This window comes from Lactuca virosa, chromosome 5 (genome assembly GCF_052849685.1).
Source record: "Lactuca virosa cultivar CGN04683 chromosome 5, Lactuca_virosa_CGN04683_v6, whole genome shotgun sequence".
NCBI classification, from domain to species: Eukaryota; Viridiplantae; Streptophyta; class Magnoliopsida; order Asterales; family Asteraceae; genus Lactuca; species Lactuca virosa.
Genome location: NC_136430.1, coordinates 267,449,638 through 267,471,257, shown reverse-complemented (window position 1 = coordinate 267,471,257; position 21,620 = coordinate 267,449,638).

Here is a 21,620-nt window from a genome sequence, read left to right as displayed (position 1 = left end):
GGATACAAGTCTAGATCACTTCCTTGTGGAGTATAGGACCTTAAACAAACTTATACATCACATACTTACAAACACTTTCATACAAACACATACACTAAAATACTTATGATCTCACCTGCTTTAAACCTGATAAACTCTTTCAAAATAACTTGTATTCTCAGGTCACCAGTAGACAGGTACCGGTGCCAGGTTTTGAGAAGATGGAGCTCGTTCAAGACTCATCTTTTATTTTGATTCATATTTTTGGTGTCTATTAAACTTGACAGAACACACTTGTATTAAATTATATTATTAATGCAAAGGATGATGTTGTTGCTTGTTTACTACTATTCATTGTTGTGATATTATACATGACGTCCTCCACCCCCGAACGATTCCGCTGTTCCGATTTTGGGGTGTGACAAAAATTCTTGGGCTCAGGCCCAAATTGATTGGACTTGGTATTGGATTGAGTTTTGGGCTTATACGGGGTTGTTTCGACTTGAAAGACCATGTATGAGAGTAGGAACTTAATAGGATTGAAGTTTGAATTTTCACTATATGAAATGTTACAAGATTACACAAGGAGATCTTCTTGTACAAGGATCGACATTCTTAACCCCAATATGCTAGTTGTGACGTCATCCCCCCGTTAGAGGGAATTTCATCCCAAAACTTGTTCTAAAGTAGCATTCATGAAGTAGAGAAGAGGTGTGGATACTTTTGCATCATTTGGTTCTCGCGCTCCTAAGTGAACTCCGGTCCTCTTTTGGCGTTCCACTGAATCTTCACAATGGGAATGCGGCTTTGTTTTGTTCGTTTCACTTCCCTATCCATAACTTCCACGGGTTCTTCTACAAAATGAAGGTTCTCATTTATTTCGATCTCATCAAGCGGAACAACAAGAGTTTTTTCAGATAAGCACTTCTTCAAGTTTGACAAGTGAAAGACGGTGTGTACATTGCTGAGTTCTGGTGGTAACTGCAGCTTGTAAGCCATCGGGCGGATCCTGGCAAGGATCTCGAAGGGTCCGATCTATCTTGGATTTAATTTTCCCATCTTTCCCAAGCGTATCATCCCTTTCCAGGAAGAGACATTTAGTAATACGCGATCGCCGACTTGAAATTCCAAAGGTTTTCGTCGTCTGTCAGCGTAACTTTTCTATCGATCTCTGGACGCCTTGAGTCTTTCTCTAATCTGGAAAATCCTCTCAGTGGTTTCCCTGATGATCTCGGGTCCTGTAAGACTCTTATCTGGCACCTGTCCCTTTTCCAGTTGGGTGTCTCTTACCTCAGCCCAACAGAGAGGTGATCGACAATTTCATCCATAAACGGCCTCAAAAGGAGTAGCTTTGATACTTGTGTGATAACTATTGTTGTACGAGAATTCCACCAGTGGCAAGTGGGCATCCCAAGCCTTGCCGAAATCTATCACACAGGCCCTTAACATGTCCTCTAATGTTTGGATGGTCCTCTCACTCTGTCCATTGGTCTGGGGATGGCAGGCGGTGCTCATATCGAGCTGAGTTCCTAACAACTTCTGTAGCAACTGCTAAAAACGAGAGGTAAACCTACTATCTTTGTCCGAGATAATAGATATTGGCACGCCATGTAATATCACCACCTCGTTTATGTAGATCCGTGTTAGTCTCTCCATTTTATATGTTTCCTTTATTGGTAAGAAATGGGCGGATTTAGTCAACCGATCGACAATCACCCAAATGGCATTCAGCCCGTCTACCGACTTAGGCAATTTGGTTATAAAATCAATTGTTATTCGTTCCCATTTCCACCTAGGTATCACTAGCTGTTGTAATCAACCCGTGGGCTTCTGATATTCTATCTTAACCTTTGTGCAAGTTAGGCACTTGCTCACGTAGGTAGCAGTCTCTACTTTCATATTCGGCCACCAATAATGTTGTTTAAGATCCAAGTACATTTTATCAGAGCGGGGGTGGATGGAGTACCTTGTTTTGTGTGCTTCATTCATAACCAAGTCTCTGAACCTACCGAACTTCGGTGTCCAGACCCGTTCCATAAAGTAGTAAGCTCAATCCTCTGTGATGTTTAGGTTCTTATCCATTCCACGCAAGCCTTCGTATGCGATGTTTTCTGGTTTCAAGGCTTCTAGCTGAGCCTTGCTGATTTGTGAAGACAATTGGGAATGGATGGTCATCGATAGTTTTTTCACTAGGCGACCCGAGTATTCCTTCTTGCTTAGGGCAACTGCCACCACATTAGCCTTGCCCTGATGGTACCGAATCTCACATTCGTAGTCGTTCAACAGCTCGACCCATCGTCATTGCGTCATGTTTAGTTCTTTCTGGTTCAGGATATGCTCGAGGCTTTTGTGGTGTGTTAAAATGGTGCACTTCGTCCCCTAGATGTAGTGCCTCCAAATCTTTAGGACGAAGACCACAGCTCCCAGCTCGAGATCGTGAGTGGTATTGTTTACTTCGTGGGTTTTTAGTTACCTTGACGCATAGGCTATAACCTTCCCACGCTGCTTGAGTACACATCCTAACCCTTGGTTCGATGCGACGCAATACACCACAAAATCTTTTGTACCCTCTGGAAGAGACAATACCAGAGCATTGCAGAGGGCTTGTTTCAGGGTTTGGAAGGCAGCTTCTTGTTTCGCAATCCAGGTGAAAGGTACACCCTTCTGGGTTAGAGCGGTGAATGGCTTGGCGATCTTGGAGAAATTATGAATGAATCTCCTGTAATAACCAGCAAGGCCCAAGAATTTCCTGATCTCCGTCGGGGTTTTCGGGATTGCCCAACCCTCAATTGCCTTGATCTTTGATGGGTCCACATGAATTCCTTTTTTACTGGCCACGTGTCCCAGAAATTCTACCCTGCGAATCAAGAACTCGCACTTGGAGAATTTTTCATGCAGCTTCTCCGCTCTTAGTGTTTCCAAGATCAGCCGTAGATGTTGGTCGTGATCTTCTTTACTCCAAGAATAAACGAGTCTATCGTCGATGAAGAAAATCACAAAGTTGTCGAGGTACGGTCGGCAGACTTGGTTTTTCAGGTCCATAAAGGCCGCCGGTGCATTCGTCATACCAATGGGCATTACTACGAACTCGATCTTATGAATCCTTTGTCTAGCAATTCGCTCAATTGGCTAGAGAGCTCTTGCATTTCTGCAGGGGCTAATCTATACGATGATTTGGCTATTGGCATGGCTCCGAGTACTAGGTCAATTCGAAATTCGACCTGTCGTTCAGGGTGTATTTCCAGGAGGTCTTTAGGAAATACGTATGGAAAATTACATACCTCCAGGATATCCTTGATGTTCTTTCCCTTTTTCTGTTTGTCCACTACGTGGGTTAGAAAGGCGTGATTCTTTTTATGCAAGCACTTCTGTGCTTTAATGCACAAGATGAGACTGAGGTTTGTGCCAGGTTTATCGCCGTAGATAATTAGGGTTTCGTTATTGGGTAGGTGAAGGCGAACGACCTTCTCGTGGCACATAATATCGGCATGGTAGGGGCCTAACCAATCCATACCGATGATCACATCAAAGCTCCTAATATTAATCGACATCAAGTTTATTTGAAACGAGTGATTATTTAATGTTAACGTGCACCCTATGAAAATGTCGTTTGTTTTTTCAGTTTTCCCATTAGCCATTTCCACCGTGAAGGTTTCATTTAACTTTTAGGAATTTTGGTTAATAAGTGTTTAAATTTATGACTCACGAAACTTCGTTCTGCCCCACTATCGAATAAAATGCATGCATAGATGTTGTTGAGGGGAAACGTACCAGTGACTACGGTCGAATCTTGTACAGCCTCCCCTTATCCCATGGCTAGGACTCTATTTGTTCCTCCCACATTTCGGTTGTTTGCCTTGGGACAGTTCCTTTTATAATGGTCGTTCTCTCCGCACCCATAAAATGCCAGACTTGCCCCCGTATTGTTGGGTTGGTTGTTTTGTTGTGGCTGGGATCTGCAATACCGGTCGGTGTGCCATTTTTGATTGCAGTTGGTGCACTGTAGGTCTCGGCATGTTCCATTGTGGTGGAAACTGCATTTCTCACACTTTGGTTGAGTGTCTGCGTATGGCCTTGCAGGTGTCGGTGTGGCTGATGTTGGTGCAACTGGTGTTGGTGTGGTCTGAGTGGTAGCAGCGTGAACTGCTTCGGTTTGTTGCTTCTTAGATGAATCTTGAGTTTGTTGCCCTTTTCTTTTGTTTCCCCTATTTTTCTTTTTGTTATCCTTCTTTGTTTCAGCGCCAGAAGTCTTCGTGCCCTTTTTATCCCCATGGGCGTACATGTTTTGCGCAAGACGCTTAGCACTATCGAATGTTGAGGGGTTCGCTACAATCACATTTCCTTCAATTGGAGGAGTTAACCCCCAAATAAAGAGTTCAACCTTCTTGACCTCAGAAGTTATCATTTTCGGGCACAAGAGTGCCAGCTCACTGAACTTCGGAATGTACGCTTCAATGTCAGAGTTCTGCACGGTAAGATTCCACAGTTCTTGTTCGAGCTTTTGCACTTCACCTCGGAGACAATACTGGTCCAGCATCATCGTTTTGAGGTCTTCCCATGACATAACATTTGCGACTGGGAGGGTTAGGGCGTTGACATTGCCGTTCCACCATGAAAGAGCCCTGTCAGCAAACGTAAAAGCTGCAAATCTTACTTTGCTTTCATCTGGACACCCGCAAATTTTGAAAACAGACTCGGTCTTTTCGAACCACCGTGTGAGAGCTATTACACCCCCACTTCCATTGAATGACTTCGGTTTTCCGTTGGTGAAGTCTTTGTAGGTTCATGTTCTTTTGTTCCATTCGTTATCCCCGTGGTTGGAACTTCCCGTCCCATTCCCGTTACCTCCTCCGTTTGTGCCCTGGTTGATGTGTGCTAATGCTGCAGTAACTGCAACTGAGACTGCCGCCTGGAAAGCAGCAAAATTCATCTCCGGTGGAGGCGGCGGCGGCGGTGGTGTTATTTTAGTGTTTTTGCGAATATATCATCTAGGCATTTCCTGCTATGAGACAGGAATGACAATGAGTTTATGGAACCCTTTGTTTCTAACGGTTACGGTGGTTCGGTTGCACTTATAATTGAAACGGTATTACATCAAGTAAAATGAAAAGAGAGAACATAGCAGATAACAACATCATAATTAAAAAAAATCATCGTTTCATTAATGATAACTTTTTAGTACATAATGCATGAAAATTGACCTCTGAAAGGTTTATAGTACATAGAGAATCAAAATATGATAACATAACGACCCTGCGAGTAGTGCAATCACTTAAACATAGGGTCGTTCCTACATACATAAAGGGAAAAGAAAGGGTAGGACGAGTCCTACACATGACGAGTGGTCCCGCGTTGTGCCTGTGATGAGGTAAAAGCGTCCTGACACTCAGATAATCGGCGCTCAGCGACTCGCACTCTCGTCTCTAGTGCAACCTGCCGCTCCTGAAACTCCTACACAAGGTCCTGAGTGCGCCTCTCCGCACGCTCCACTGCGGCTCTCATCTGGATCATCTGGTTGGCCGTCACCTGTGCCTGGTCGCCAATGTACCTGGTCAGTCGGATCATCACTGGAAGAGCTCGATCCGTCGGGCCGCCATGCTAGAGGTTGTAGAGTCCCCGCTCCATGTCGAAGGGCGGGCATTGGCCCTGGTGTCGGCTCTACCTCTCTATGTCGACTGCCCAGGAGGCCGTTAGGCCATTGTAGCCCATCCAGTGTGTCGGGACCCGCGCCATGTAGGGTGGATTGATGACTTCGGACTCCGCGTCCGAGTCATCCTCCTCAACATCCTCGTCAATTTCCTCGTATTCAAACTCTATTTCAGGCTCCTTGGGGTCCTCCATAGGCTCGTCGTTGGTATCATCATCGAGTTCCTCTGCCATGTCATCTGTACTAGAATGTAAGTACAAAGAAGATACAAGAAAATTCATGAAGATCACACATAGTTCTAAGATACTCCTATAGTATTTTAATTGTTTATGTTTGGTTCCCTAAAACTTTTTGATATAAGGTTGGTAGGTTTTTAGATTCATTTTCCACCTCGATCACTCTCAAACACATGTTGGTCGTATTTTGAATAAATATAGTTGATCAGACTATATTTATTCCAAATATAATTACATAATTGCCCGGGTTTAATCTCGATACACAACTCCCCTAAAGACTTTTTATTTGTTTCATGTTATGACATCGTTCACTAAGTATGTATATTTTTAGTCAGAGTGTTTTTAATCCCATTAAATTTATAGTTGTACATCTTGTATGGTTTAGATATACTAGTTCACTATAAACAATGCTCGGATACCAATCACAAATTTTTTTTTGGGCTAGCCTTGGGCGGAAACCCCTCTTAGGCCGGTTAGGATTTGGGTTACTAAAAAAAAGGATTAAGGGGATATTAGAGTTGCCACCACATCTTTAACCAACATATCTCCAAGCCCTTTAACCCCCAAGAATCTATACACTTCCCATCACCCCCATAGGTCAACCCCTACTCCCTGCCCTCTCCCTCTATACCTCTCGGCCGATTTCCCTTCTCCCACCCTCATTTCCAACTTCATTTTCAACCCATTTTCGTATCAAACACTTAAGAGTTCTCTCATCTTCTTTCCTCCCAAAGTTTTTGTGAGTGTGTGTGCATGTGTTAACTTCAAGAAGTCTTCTTCATAGCGTCATAAAATTAGTAAGTTCTAGATTAAACTCCATTGTGTTGTTTCAATTTATACTAAGATCTTTTCTCTTACACTCTCATTTTCTTGAATATGAACCCTAGAGCACCACCACTTCGAGAATCCCTTCAAGCAAGCAAGCTAGGCTCGAAAATCCTTCTTCTTCTTCTTCTTCTTCTTCTTCTTCGACATTTCGAAAATCCCCAATGTGAGCTTCATACCCCACCCTTTTCAATTTTTCATCCTTTTGGGGGAGAATACAAGTCAAGTCTTGTTTGAAATCTTTGGATATTTGGATGTACTTGTGTGTATATATGTTATGTGTAACATCCCATTATTCTCTGTTCGTAAAGTCAAGTTTAGTCAACCAAAGTCGAACAAAGGTCAACTAAAGTCCTTTTTATTGTTTTGGTTTTTATTTAGGTTATGATAATAACCTTTATTTGTTAAAATCCTTAAAATATCTAAAATTGAATTTGGAAGGAAATGGCTTAAAAACTGAGAAACTTCGCATCCTTTTCTTTCACTTCGGACCACAAACGCATCAGCCCGCAAAGAGTTTACGGTCGTACACTCCTCGGACCGTAAACCCTCGCAGCTGTAAACGAGGCCGTAAACGGCTTCGACCGTATACTCTTCGGATCTTATCTTCTCGGAAGCCGAACCTTATCGCATTGGAACTTGTTCACGGTCGTACACTCTAGCCGACCTCGGACTGTAAATGAGGTTCACGACCGTAAACCATCGGACCGTGAACCCTCGCACATATATACAGATTTCCTACATTTTTCCTTCATTTATCACATCTTCCAGCCAAGAACTCTCAAACTCTCTCAAGTATCATCCACCAAGAACATCATGTCTCCTCAAGAACACACCAAGATCATCCTTGTTCATCTTATTCAAGTGATTAAACACTAGTTCATCACATAATCTAACAGGTATCAATTCTTGATCTTGTTATCACTTCAAGAGCACCCTTCCATCTTCAATTATTAGACTAAAATCCATTAATTTTACTAATTTTCACGAAGAACGCGACGAACACGGGAAGAACACGAAGAACAACCACCTCAAAACCTTTGAATCTTCTTAGAATCTCGTGTAGAATCATCAAGTGTTCTTCATCCTTTAAGAACACCTGGCCGTAAACTCCTAGCTGTAAACTCATATCAGTCTCCAATCTAGCTTCAAACACTTCAATTTGTAAGTTATACTTACAAATTAGTCCGATTTCTAATCATTCCTATGATTATTTTAGCTAATTGGATGCATATATGTTATACAAATAACTATATAGGACTTTTTTTGTTGAGGGATTTCACTTGTGGAACTAAACATCCTATACCAAATCATCATTTGAATCACCCTCCAAAAGTTGAGTTCATACCCCCGTATTTTCATAGTTTTTACTGTTTTAAGGGGGGAATACAAGTCTAACACAAAGATTTTGTGTTATAAACAAATGGTTTCAAATATCTTATGAAAATGGATTTCGTTATCAAAAATTCAAATGGTTTTTCAATGATTGTTTCAGAATGACATCAAGTCAACAAAATATATTTCGAAATAGTAAAATTCTTTTAAATGTTTTTATAAACTTATATTTCTCCCTAAAATCATACTTGTATAAATATATTTATATAAATAAGATTTAAAAGGCTTAGGATTGATAACCCACTTTGGTTCTTTTTCCTTGTTTGGATGTGGGATTATAAGCATCAGTTATTTGTCCGAGTGTCATTTAAATTTTACTTATATATATATATATATATATATATATATATATATATATATATATATATATATATATATATATATATATATATATATATATATATATATATATATATATATATACATAAGTTATATATATATATATATATATGTATATATGTATATATATATATATATATATATATGTATATATATTTGCATATGTATACAAGTATAAAAGATAGTACATTAAGTTTCAATTACCCTTTGTAACATGTTGAGCAAGGGGTTGCATTCATGAATACTCAATATCAATAAAGAAAGTACATATAAATTATAATAGGTATAATTTATGAGTCACAGAACATTAATTCACGATTCAAGTATACTAAAGTACATTGTTTTTACAAGAACAGAGGTTTGATTCAAAACTAATCAAGAGTATACATCTTTCAGATACATGTTAAGCATACTAATTCAAGAATATACAGTCAGTCATTTATTTAAGAATGATTTGGGTTTTCATAACTATTATACATGTAACGTTTATATGCTTTTATGAGTCAAATAGTACAAGTTGTTTAATTCATTTAAACAATATAATAAAGTCCTGATATTATAACCAGAATCTCCAGCCGGGGATCGAAACAATGTGTGTATAGATCTATATTGGGATTGACAACCCCGCACTCGGACTGCTAGCTACAGTCAGGCATACACGCCTGTGAGTGACAATTTTTTATCAACATGTTGTTGGATATTATTCCTTTTATATCAGCTCAGATACCGATTGTTGGAAATATAAAAATCTGATCACCACAACAACAGGCTCGATTACCAGTTACAGTGTGACAGATATATAAGTTAAAGATATAAGATGTAGATATATATAAGAATAATAAATGCGGAATAATTATAAATATGAAAGCTATAAATGACTGAAAGCTATAATAATATCAATGACTGTATTTAAATGACGTAAAGCTATAAATAATATAAATGACTGTATTTAAATGACGTAAAGCTATAAATAATATAAATGACTATATTTAAATGACATAAAGCTATAATAAAGTATATAAGTATATAAATATATATCAAGTAGGTTCGTAAATAAATCGAATGAACTGGACTGATGGAACGACTGGTCGATATTTGAACTCTTGGAATGACTGGTCGATATTGGGACTCTTGGAGCGACTGGTCTATATTGGGACTCTTTGAATGACTAATCGATATTGGGACTCTTGGAACAACTGGTCGATATTTGTTCAAAGATCAATTCGGTGTTTGATAAGTAACAAAGAGTTCATTCAAAGCTCGGTTTTATGTAAAACAAGTTGTTTACAAAAGGGTACAAAATACATGAGTTTATGTATTTGTATTTGAGGTATTTTTGGGTAAAAACATGCACACAGGTCGTGTATGATAAGGCATAAGTGACACGGGTCGTGTAGGAAGGTTTAGGAGAGTTTTGGAGGGTTTTCTTGATGATGATGCTGAACACGGGGCGTGTTGATTTTAGGCTTGTTTATAACACGGGGCCTGTTGATGTACAGATGCAAACAGAGGGGTACACGGGGCGTGTCTGATATAAGGCATGCTGAACATGGGGCGTGTTCACGCAGCTGTCAATTTCGGGATTTTTGTGATTTGAAGGTAAGTTTTGTTAGTGATGTTTTGGCTAAGGTAATGGTGTTATGGTGTTTTGAGGATGTTTTCAAGGTTGTTTAGAGGTTGGAAGGAGGTTGATATAAGGTGGTGATGGTGGTGAAATTTCTATGAAGATGATGATGAATAGTGATGGGTTTTGTGGTTGATCTTGATGCAGAAGGTTTTGGGGTGTTTCATGGTTGTGTTTTGGTGTTTTGATGTAAGGAAAGTGTCTGGTGATGTATGGTGTGATGAACAAAGGTAGTAAAGATGAAGAACCTTGAGTTTCAATGAAGAAGATGAAGATGGTTGATGGTGTTCTTCATTTCCTTGTTGATGATCTTGATGTTCTTCACTTCATTTTTGTTTGATCTTGGTGTTCTTCATTTTCTCCAGGGATTTGTCTTTGCTCTTGAAGAAGATGAAGATTGGTGATGTTCTTGGGAGTAATTGGTGTTTGTAAGAAGTGTTACAAGATTACAAATGAACACACTCTTACCATACATACAAACTCACGTATACATATATGAGTAAGAAATATCTTCATGCACTTGAGTTTAAGTGAAAGAGTTGGCTGCAAGTTGTGGTAGAGTAGGAGGCAAAAACGTGGGTGTGGGTTTTGCTTCACATTTCCATTGCTTTGTTGACTATTCCTTGTTGACTACTTCCACATTGTTGACTTTTTAACATACAACATACATATATACATATATATACATAGTACATATATATATATATATATATATGTACATATATGTGTGTATATATATATATATATATATATATATATATATATATATATATATATATATATATATATTGTTGAAACTGTTTAGTCGCACAACTAAATTTTCTCGTTTATGCGTTTTCCGTCTTTCGCACGTTTTCGTATTTTCCGTTTTCATCACACATTCATGCAACCTGAAATAACTGATAATATTTGTTAGATAATACAAAAACATTTCGTCTTATTTCAGTGATGGTCACATACAAGGTCACATACAAAAACATTTTTGAATAATTTCCCCCTATGTGATCATTGCTGAAATAAGGACAGGTATGATATAATCACATTGACAGTTTAACTTTTGAAGATTCGAGATAAAAGATTTGTCAATAGATAAGATATATATAAAACCATACTAATTGATTTGAAAGTTTGTGACTTGGTTTAACATATCTTATGTAAATGATTTTCAGAAATTTGTTTCCGAATCAAAGTCTCGGGTTCGGTTATCAAAGGGTAGCCATATATGTATCTAAAGAAATTTCCTAAGATTTTATAGCATTATTAATGACGACAAGTGGTCTAACAGGTCGATTCAGATGAACGCTCATAGGTATAGCTCACACTTCACTTGGGTGTCTGGTTGTTCTGGCAGCAGAACAGGTTAATGATCACTAAAAATGAGTGATATCTCTCTCTGACGACTCACACTCATATTGGAGGTGTTCAGCTATGCTTTTCCTGAAAGGTCACTTAGTCTCATTATTAGATAATCAATCATATAAGACTGGTTTCGGCATTACTCAGCGGGTTTCTTCATTTATGCCATTAACTTTCACTCTCTCTCCGTCAGGAAATACATGTAGAGGGGTTTCAATTTTCATAGTGCAGTATGCATCTAAGAATTTTCAGTTATGAAGGCTACAGTATCCCGGGAAATCCAATGTTTTTGTAGCTTCTTCTTTGATGGTATTCTGTTTGTTGATCAATATCGATTTTTGTAAAAATATATTTTATTTTAGCATTGAGAACTTGCTACATTTGAGAAAATTAGGTTTTTGAGAGTATCTGTCTTGCGGGATTAAGATATCTTCTTTTGTGAAAATTGGTTAAAAACAGATCAAGGATCTTTTGATGTTTGTTTTGAAATAACCATTTGGTTGAAAAGTTTGTTTGAAAATACCAAATGTAGAGTATTTTTGTTTTATTTGGTATTTCTTCGGTGAATTATTTGGCTTTCTTGTTGATTCGTCTTTATCTAGATTTGTCTTTGAAGATTGGATGTGGATAGATCTTTGTTTTTCTTTGATAAGTGATTGTTGAAATCCTTTTTGTTTCGTCTTTTCTTGTTGATGGATCACGGGATCTCAAGAGTTCATTTTTGGTTGGCTTATATCTAGGTGGTGATTGGTGGCATAAAAGACGGTTTGTCTAGTATATAAGAAATGAATGTATCGTCCCTGATCATTTTGATATCTAAGCAAAAATGAGACCGTGACAAGGTATAATCGGGTATACCTTATAAGCAATAGTGACACACCTAAGCTCACAAGAAATGAATTCCACAGTGATACAGATTGACGAGGCACAAGTTCTCACATGGGGTTTTCTTTTTATCTGAACCTCCTAACCTTATGTCCCTTGATTGTTTAAAATCGTCAATAATGAAATAAAATCGAAGGAAATAACGTTATATACAATATGAAAAGTATGAGATTTGAACCTTCACTCTAATTGAGAATCAATATGACTTAAAATCTTCATCGAGCATAAGCATCTGAAAATTAAGTCAAGAGACGATTAATCACAAGGTTCTATAAAAGCTTATTATGGTAAGGCTTTTATTCTCTTTTTGAAGATTTGTTTTTCTGAATGTTTTTGGAAGTATTGGTTATTTGAATGTTTTTGGTTTTTTTTTTTTTTTTAAAAGAAAGCAATTTTTAATTGTTTTTGAATTTTCTTTTTGAATGAAAGTAAACACACTTTTGTACAAACAAAAAGTAAAAGTTTAAGGATGGATGTTATCTGGATTTAACATTCCTAGACGACCTAGGAAGTATTGAAACTTTGTTTCATCGAGAGCCTTAGTGAAGACATCGGCAATTTGATCTTTGGAGTTAATGAAGTGTAGTTCGATATGACCCTTTTGAATGTTGTCTTTGATAAAGGGATATCGAATGTCGATGTGCTTTGTCATGGAATGGTGAACGGGATTGTGAGAAATGGCAATTGCACTAGTTGAGTCACAAAATATGGGAATTTGTGAGATTTTGAAGCCATAGTCACGCAGTTGAGTTTGCATCCATATGACTTGTGAACAACAGCTGGCGGCAGTGACATATTCAGCTTCTGCTGTTGATGTGGACACACAAATCTGTTTCTTTAAAGTCCAACTCACTAGTCTACCTCCTAGGAATTGACAGCTACCAGATGTACTCTTTCTATCTAGCTTGCATCCTCCATAGTCTGAGTCGGTGAAAGCGTTCAACTGAAAATCGGATTTAGCTGGATACCAAAGGCCAAGTTTGGGAGTGCCTTTTGCGTTTCATAGCAACTACATGGGATTCCATAGGATTTGCCTGGTATCTGGCACACACACATGTAGAAAACATGATGTCAGGTCTGCTGGCAATGAGGTATAAGAGTGATCCGATCATTCCACGATATCTTTTCTGGTCAACGGGTTTGCCATTTAAGTCTGCAACAATTTTGTATCCAAAAGCCTTTGGGGTTTTTACGGTATTGGATTTGTCCATTGAAAAGCGAGTTAGTAGGTTTTTGACATAATTCTCTTGGTTGATGAAAATGCCATCAGTTGACTGTTTGATTTGAAGTCCGAGAAAAGTAGTCATCTCCCCAATCATGCTCATTTCAAATTTGCTCTTCATTAGATCTGCAAACTGATTCTTCGAGAAAGGTTGACAACGTGGCATACAAAGCTCGGGGTGCTTGTTTCAAGCCATAGACAGCTTTCTGCAATTTAAAGTTGTGATCTGGAAATTTGGGATCTTCGAAACCTGGTGGTTGTTGGATGTATACTTCGCGATCTATCTCTCCGTGTAAGAATGCACATTTAACGTCCATTTGGAATACTTTGAAATTCTTATGTGCAGCATATGCAAGAAAGATGCGGATTGCTTCAATTCTAGCAACTGGAGCATATGTTTCTTCGTAGTCGATTCCTTCTTGTTGTGAATATCCTTTGACTACAAGACGTGCCTTGTTTCGACAAATGATTCCTTGATCGTCAGTCTTGTTTCTGTATACCCATTTTGAACCTATAACAGTAACATCGGGTGTAGTAGGAACAAGATTCCATACCTCGTTTCTTTCAAATTCTGCTAGCTCTTCTTGCATAGCTTTTACCTAGTCTGGATCTTTTATAGCAGAATGTATTGTTTTGGGTTCAGTCATGGATAAGAAGGCTCCAAATAAACATTCATTTGTGGATGCGGCTCTAGTCTGAATGCCTGAGTTGGGATCTCCAATGATTTGGTCTGTAGGATGATTTCTACTCCACTTTATTAAGCGATTCTCTTCCGCTATAATAATTGGAGTTTCAGTATCCCATTGTTCTTCTCCGGGTGTTTCATCTTGGAATAAGTTTGAAGGTTCCCCCATAAATGATGCATCGGGATTGTTTTGGCCATTTGGGGATGGGGTGTTCAAAGGAGGATTTGGTGTTTGTTCCAAAGAGGAAGTATGTGTTGGTGGTTCCCCCTCGAATTAATCTGTATCATTTTGGTTTGTTTGTGGAATAACTTCACTGGGTGTTCCTGTAGGGTCAATTGAAGTAGTTAGAAGTTCAGAATTGTAAGCAGCTTTTGGTTGTTGAAAAAGAAAATGAAGATCGATTTCAATGTCTATGTCAGGAGAAGGTGTTTGTTGAATTGGATTTTGAAAAATATTTTCAAGCATTTTAGAACCAAAATGTTCACGATCCAATTTCCTGATATAAAATTCATCAAAATGAACATCGGTACTTTCTTCAATTACTCTAGTACGTTTGTTCAGTACTCGATAAGCAGCTGAAGAAAACGAGTAACCAAGGAAAATTCCTTCGTCCGACCTTGATTCAAATTTTGAAAGGTGATCTTTATTGTTCTTTACAAAGCATCGACAACCAAAAATATGGAAAAATTTGACGTTTGGTTTTCGGTTGTTAATGACTTCATATGGTGTTTTATGAAGATGTTTATGGATTAAGGAACGATTTTGAGCGTAGCAAGCTGTGGCTATTGCTTCTGCCCAGAAGTATTGTGGCAGATCAGCGAAGATAAGCATTGATCTTGCAGCTTCACATAGAGTTCGGTTCCTTCTTTCGACAACACCGTTCTGTTGTGGAGTGTATGGGGCTGAGAAGTTATGTTCAATTCCTTTGTCTTTGAGAAATGAATCTAGAGTCTTGTTTTTGAACTCTAAACCATTATCACTTCGGATTCTTCGAACAGGTCGTTTGAGCTTCAGTTCGATTTGTTTGATGAAGTTGATCATCTCTTCAGGTGCTTCTGATTTTAGTCTTAAGAAAAAGACCTAAGTAAAGCGCGAGAAACCATCAACGACAACAAGAATGTACTTCTTCCCTTGTATGGTTTGGGTTTTGGCATGGCCACAAAGGTCTATGTGCAACAATTCTAGTGGTTCAGATACACTAGATTCTGAGATGCTTTTGTGAGTTGATTTGGAAAGCTTTCCTTTTTCACATGCGGCACAAAGAGTTTCATTATCGAGCTTCAGAAGTGGTAGCCCTCGAACAAGATCATCGCCGATCAATTTGTTGATGTACCCAAAGTTTAGATGGGAAAGGCATCAGCGCCATAACCAACTAATATCTGCTGGGGCTTTAGATAGCAGACATATATCGGGTTTACCATAGATAAGATCCATGTCAAGTGGATACATATTTCCGACACGGTCAGAATCAACTATAACATCTTTGGTTTTGGCTTCCATGATCAACCTTCGTTGTTTGGTGAATAGAACTTCAAGATTGTTATCACACAGTTGAGAAACACTGATGAGGTTGTGTTTCAGGTCATCGACGAAGGCAACTTTCTTTATGGTGAAATTACCATTTGTTATGTTTCCATAACCCTTGATTTTTGTTGTCATGTTGTTGCCGAAGGTAACATCTTGATTGGTTTGTATAGGTTTGAAGTCACGTAAGTAGTTCCGGTTTCCTGTCATATGCTTGGAGCAGCCACTATCAATATACCATGTATCATCATTGGGTTCTCCAGCATTAAGTACCTGCAATCAGACAGAAAGTTTAGGTACCCAAATCTGAATGGGTCTTGGTTTGTCAGTTGTTATTTTGGGTTCTTTGCTTAATGAATTTCTCGCATTTAACTTCGCGTTGCTGTAAGAGTTTGGTTTATGAGGATGGAATGGTTGAGGTTTGATTTGATTTATCAAGTTTACCCAAAATGTGATTTGTTTTTGAAAATCTCTGGGTTGATAAGATCTGTGATTTGGTGAAAGATATCCTAGATGTGAAGGTTTGTTTGAAAAGTTTTCTTCATATTTGGGATGTGAAGGGCGGTTTTAAAAAGCTTTTTGATGATGATGGTTTGGAACTTTCTGATGTGATTGTTTTTGAAAGTTCCTTGAATGATTAAAAGTGATATCTTGAAAGCGGTTTACAAAAGGTTTTGGTTTTTGTTTAGAAACCTGTTTTTGAGGTATGACGTAGGGTTGAACTGGTTTCTTTGGTTTGTTTTCAAAAGCTTTTGGTTTGAAAAGTGGGGTTTTGTTGACTTGAATGGATTTTTTTTTGTTTGTTGTTTCTTGGAATATTTTTGTCCCAGACTAGTTTTTCCAACAATTGATGAACTCATTGTAGGAAAAGCAGTTGGTACAGAAGTACTACCATTCTCATAAGAGGAATTTTCTCCATTCAAAAAGTTTTTGAGTTTGGTGGTTCCGTCGGTATGTTTGATTTGGTGACTTAAAGAACTAGCAGAGTCTGTTTCAGAATTTACAACTCTTTTGAAAGACTCTTTGGAAACAGTGAAAGCAGTATCATCTGGGCTACAGTTGATAACTGTTTCGTCATCTGAATCTTCCTCATTAACAGATGTGAAAAGATCTGGTAGAGTGGATTAAGAGTTTTCACAATTCGTCATGTTTTCCTGTTTTGCTTGTTCAATTTCAAAGGATTCTCTTCCAATTCCTGGTCTGTAATTCGTATCAATTTTGCCAGTTCCTAAGGTGTTTGCCTTGGTGAAAATATCATCCCTTAGTTTTCTAGCAACTTTGATAGAATCCATATTCCATATCAGTCTTTTATTCTCATTTAAAATATTGTATTTGTCAGTTGATTCTTGAAAGTCTTGTTTCAACTGAAGGATTTCCATTTCTAAAACATCTTTTATTTCAGAAGAAATGACTGACTGATTTTTTTGTTCCAAATCCCTTTTCTGAATTAGGGTCTGATTTAATTGTTCCAAGACGTGATTATAATCTTCTGATTTTCTTTGAACGTCTCTTTCCAATTTGCTTTTTGTTCTTGTTGATTCTCCAAATTTGAGTTGCAAGGTTTGTAACTCAGATTTTCAAATATCATAATTGACCATTGTGTCATGATATGTTTTGAGATCAGCTTCCAGACTTTTCTCAATCTTGGTTATGTGGGACTCAAAAATTGTTTTGGAAAAACCAAGTTCAGCGATCATAGACCATACCTGTTCTATGACGTTGGGAGCTCTTGAAGGTATGTCAACACCAGCTACGAAGCAGAAGTTTGATTGTGTTGGTTCATTGTCAGCTTCGTCATCAGAAGTTGGCCAGTATTCCACGTTTGGTTCATGGATTGCCATCAATGCTCTTTGTTTTTCTTGGTTTTCCAATTTCTTCAGTTCATCGGCTCTTTGAGCATAGTATGCTGAGTCTTTGATTTTGGTTTTGTTTTTGGCTCGACATTCTCTGGCATAGTGATTTGTTCCTTTGCAGTTGTGACAAATGATCACTTCTTCATCACTTTCATCCTTTTGACTCTTAACCGGAAGTCTTTCAGGTGCTTGAGTTTGGGTTTGTTGGGAAGGCTGAGAATGGTTTTGTTGGAATCCAAAATTTTGGTTGTTTTGAAAGCCATTGTTTTGACTGTTGTAACCTTGATTTTGGAAACCTCTGTTTTGATTTTGAAAACTGTTGTATGGATTGTGATTATGACCTGAGTTGGGATCGTTTTGAAATCCCTGATTTTGAAAACCTTGGTTTGAGTTATTATGGAAGGAAGGTCTTTGAGAATTTTGTCCAAAGTAAGGTCTAGGTTGAAAACCTGAGTTGTTTTGTCCAAAAGATGGTCTTGGTTGAAACCCTGAATTATTTTATCCAAAAGATGGCATGTTTTGAAAGTTTGGTCTAAGATTTGATTGAGCATGATTTGGGAGAAATCTCTGAAGATTTGTGTTTGCAACCAATGCACAGAGTTGTTGATAATCTGCTTCATCATTCGAATCAGACTGGAAGGCTTGGTTTTGAAAATATGTAGTCTGATTAAAATGATTAAAGTTTTGATCATTGAAAGGTGTTTGGTTTTGATAAGATGTGGACACAAGAGCAAGTGGTCCTCCAAAAGTTGAAGTGGTTGGTGGGTCAATCGAGGATTCATACGATTGAAGTTCTCCATACAAATTGTACAAAGTTTCAGTATGAATAGCTGGATTTCCCTGAATAATGAGTTTAACCATTTTCCAGCTTTCGAAAAGATTGTTTAAAAATTTGAGATTTATCTCATGTTGTGTCTTTTTGATACTAAAATTGTTCATTTTGACCATAATAAGATTGAACCTATTGTGAGTATCATGGATGGTTTCTGATGAAAGCATTTTGAAATTATCGAATTCATTTAAAACAGATGTTCTTTTGTTTCCGATAATTCTTTTATTTCCACAAAAACGATTTTTCAAATTTTCCCAAATTTGATTTGCGGTTAACAATATAATGTCATCCATTTGACTTAGAATACTGTGAGGTATTCCAGACACAAGTTCCTTTTTGGCTTGGAGTTCCAACTTTCTTCTGGTTTCGGTTTGAGTGGCTTGATTTGTAGCAAGAGTAGCCATATTTTCTGGAGTAATATATGTTCCTTCTACGCATTTCCAGATATCTTCATTTATAGCGTTAAGATGAAGATTCATACGGCCAACCCACGAATTATACTCTTCAGGAATAAGTATGGGTGCCTGTGAACCAGATCCTAAGCTATTTGCAATGGAGACAGAGTTCATGTTGGAGTAATTTGCCAAAGACATTTTTTTGAAATTTTTTTTTAAAGGATTTTGAACAAGTGATATTAAAATGAAATATTTAAAGAAAAGCTTATGGAAGGTTTATAAACGCTATAACAAAAAGTTTTTCGACAAAATTTCAAGGTAAATCACACAAGCTCTGATACCAATTGTTGTATATTATTCCTTTTATATCAGCTCAGATACCGATTGTTGGAAATATAAAAATCTGATCACCACAACAACAGGCTCGGTTACCAGTTACAGTGTGACAGATATATAAGTTAAAGATATAAGATGTAGATATATATAAGAATAATAAATGCGGAATAAGTATAAATATGGAAGCTATAAATGACTGAAAGCTATAATAATATCAATGACTGTATTTAAATGACGTAAAGCTATAAATAATATAAATGACTGTATTTAAATGACGTAAAGCTATAAATAATATAAATGACTATATTTAAATGACATAAAGCTATAATAAAGTATATAAGTATATAAATATATATCAAGTAGGTTCATCAATAAATTGACTGAACTGGACTGATGGAACGACTGGTCGATATTTGAACTCTTGGAATGACTGGTCGATATTGGGACTCTTGGAGCGACTGGTCTATATTGGGACTCTTTGAAAGACTAATCGATATTGGGACTCTTGGAACAACTGGTCGATAATTGTTCAAAGATCAATTCGGTGTTTGGTAAGTAACAAAGAGTTCATTCAAAGCTCGGTTTTATGTAAAACAAGTTGTTTACAAAAGGGTACAAAATACATGAGTTTATGTATTTGTATTTGAGGTATTTTGGGTAAAAACATGCACACGGGTCGTGTATGATAAGGCATAAGTGACACGGGTCGTGTAGGATGGTTTAGGAGAGTTTTGGAGGGTTTTCTTGATGATGATGCTGAACACGGGGCGTGTTGATTTTAGGCTTGTTTTTAACACGGGGCGTGTTGATGTACAAATGCGAACAGAGGGGTACACGGGGCGTGTCTGATATAAGGCATGCTGAACACGGGGCGTGTTCACGCAGCTGTCAATTTCAGGATTTTTGTGATTTGAAGGTAAGTTTTGTTTGTGATGTTTTGGCTAAGGTAAGTTTGTTATGGTGTTTTGAGGATGTTTTCAATGTTGTTTAGAGGTTGGAAGGAGGTTGATATAAGGTGGTGATGGTGGTGAAATTTCTATGAAGATGATGATGAATAGTGATGGGTTTTGTGGTTGATCTTGATGCAGAAGGTTTTGGGGTCTTTCATGGTTGTGTTTTGGTGTTTTCATGTAAGGAAATTGTTTGGTGGTGTATGATGTGATGAACAAAGGTTGTGAAGATGAAGAACCTTGAGTTTCAATGAAGAAGATGAAGATGGTTGATGGTGTTCTTCATTTCATTGTTGATGATCTTGATGTTCTTCACTTCATTGTTGTTTGATCTTGGTGTTCTTTATTTTCTCCAGGGATTTGTCTTTGTTATTGAAGAAGATGAAGATTGGTGATGTTCTTGGGAGTAATTGGAGTTTGTAAGAAGTTTTACAAGATTACAAATGAACACACTCTTATCATACATACAAACTCACGTATACATATATGAGTAAGAAATATCTTCATGCACTTGAGTTTAAGTGAACGAGTTGGCTACAAGTTGTGGTAGAGTAGGAGGCAAAAACGTGGGTGTGGGTTTTGCTTCACATTTCCATTGCTTTGTTGACTATTCCTTGTTGACTACTTCCACATTGTTGACTTTTTAACATACAACATACATATATACATATATATACATAGTACATATATATGTACATATATATGTGTGTGTGTGTATATATATATATATATATATATATATATATATATATTGTTGAAACTGTTTGGTCTCACAGCTAAATTTTCTCGTTTATGCGTTTTCCGTCTTTCGCACGTTTTCGTATTTTCCGTTTTCATCACGCATTCATGCAACCTGAAATAACTGATAATATTTGTTAGATAATACAAAAACAGTTCGTCTTATTTCAGTGATGGTCACATACAAGGTCACATACAAAAACAATTTTCAACACATGTTTTCAGCGCATTCATAGCGTTGGGTCAGGCCACCTAGTCAGTATGGTTATAATAACTCATATAAAAGATATTAACAATACGTTAGGGTATAATTAACTAAATTTAAGTACATTTTCAAAGTACTAGTTTACAATATTACATTACAGTTTACAATAACAGCTGATGAAATCAGACATACTCTCAGATACAAGTTTACAAAAGGATTACAAATACAAAACATTGGACATAAATACTTATGCACTTACTCAACTTTATGTTGATACTCTCTTTTGAAATTACTTGTATTCTCAGGGAACCAGTAGACAGGTACACCCCGAGCTTTTGTGTCACACCCCAAAACCGGAACGGCGGAAACGTTCGGGGGTGGAGGACGTCATGATTAGTATCACAAGTCATGCATCATAGTAATCAAAGTAATAAACAACTATTTCATTAGAAAGAAACTGTTTACAAAGTATGTGGTTTACATAACATAGAATACAAAGTAAATAACAAAAACACATGAGGCTAGTATGCTCCATCTTCTGAATCCCAGTGCGCGTACCTGTCTACTGGTCTCCTGAGAATACAAGTTATTTT